The sequence below is a fragment of the Lolium rigidum genome, chromosome 7 (assembly GCF_022539505.1).
Source record: "Lolium rigidum isolate FL_2022 chromosome 7, APGP_CSIRO_Lrig_0.1, whole genome shotgun sequence".
NCBI classification, from domain to species: Eukaryota; Viridiplantae; Streptophyta; class Magnoliopsida; order Poales; family Poaceae; genus Lolium; species Lolium rigidum.
Window position 1 is genome coordinate 294,522,240 of NC_061514.1, and position 1,830 is coordinate 294,524,069.

Sequence of the window (1,830 nt, forward strand, 5' to 3'; positions counted from 1 at the left end):
GGGCCCGTGTGCATCTTTTTGTTCTCATTTGGTTTGCGCGTTATATAGGTTGGGAGATAGGGAGTTCCCACTTTTTAATTTCTGCCACTGTTAGGAGTATTGAATCTGAATCTGCTGCAAAACTACTAGTACTTTATTTCTACTGCATGGCGACTTGACCAAAAGCAAATTGGCAGCCCACCCTGAACAGGTCAGCGACGTTCTCATGCTGCTGTTACGGGAAATGCGTTTGTACCATGAACTCTTTTGCTGGTTGGCTTTGCGTTACAGGCTCTGGGCTTACGATCGGAGGCACAGGCACGCAAGATGCTTCTGACCCTTCACATGTCTTCAGGATGATGACAATGTACACATTCTGATGCAATGCTCGTATGCGGGAGAAATGTGGTTTAAATGTCTCAGAGCGGCAGGTTTACAGTTACCATTGTCTCAGACTGACAGCATCCCTTGACTTTGGTGGTCAGAAGCGAGGAGAAGAGTGTTGAAAACTGATAAAACGAGGTACGGTCTCACTTGTGGCTTGGTTGCTGTGGAAACAGCGAAATGCGCGTGTTTTCGCCAACTTGAACCAACAGTGCTTTATTGATCAGCTAGTAAGCAAGATCTTTGAGGAGCTTAAGCTTTGGGAATCGGGCGAGAGTTGGAGAGAGCACAGATACTACGAGAGAGTAGGCTAGTGCTGTTAGGAGGAGTGAGTGTGGTGTTTACTGTGTCCGATTGCTAGTGATTTGGCTATCAGTCTCTTGGTCTCTTCTACTACCTCCATTTTTTGTTTGACAAAGAATTACTTCAAATAGATAAAGATTGTTTGTATGAATTTAGTATCATTAAAAAGTGTTTTTCAATACAAATTCAACGATACTAATTACATATAATATAATTAAGATTTTGGTGCTCAAATTTTATGATCAAAGTTCGTCTTGAAATACGCGTGCGTCTTATCCCTTAAACGTGGTAGTATAAAGATAACTAGATAAGGTATGCTATTGGTATACTTTCGAAAAAAAGAGTTTCTACCACAAACTCTAGGATCCACTGTGTTTCGCATGGTAGAAAATCCACCATTATCTAACAGCCCTACTATCAGAGAACCCAAACAACTCGTTCTTGAGGGTTCCTCTCGCCATGTTGCTCTAGTTCTCCCATCTCTTTTATGATTTAGAATTTCGAAACAGTGGAGAACGATCCTACCATTGAACTACGCGTAAATAAAGTTAACCTGGTTGGATGGTTATGAGGACGATGATATCTACAGTTAAGTGGGACCATACTCAATTTTGATGCTTTCGTGTCTTATAAAGCCTATTTTTTAAGTAGGAGGTGACGCTTCCATCGATAGCGAGACAATCTCGCCGGACCAGTCTATCAGTCTCTTAGAGGTGCTTATAAGGGTAAGGTGTATATACGTGTGTTTATAGGATGAGTGTATATACATATTTGTGAGCATGACGTTTTGCAAAATAAAGAGTTCAAACCCTAGGTTTGACATATGTGTGTCTCATAAAGGCGGAATATTCATTCAGTGGGAGGACACGCTCGCGTCGACAGCGAGGCGCCTGTGGTGACTTTGTCAATTTAAATATCCAATCCGCTGACTCAGTCTTCCGAGGTGCTCATAGGATAGAGTGTGCATATACGCGTGTATGTGAGCGTCTATGTTTGTACTGTGTTTCTCGAAAAAAAAAGCTAGGTTAATGGATCATGTTTGTTAAACCTCCTTTGCTGGCCTAAGTGGTGAACCTTTCCCCCGTGGCATCAAAATTAATCTTAAACCATGTGCCATCTGTTATGCGTAGCTACACACTAGGACCCTCGTGCAGTTACGATAAC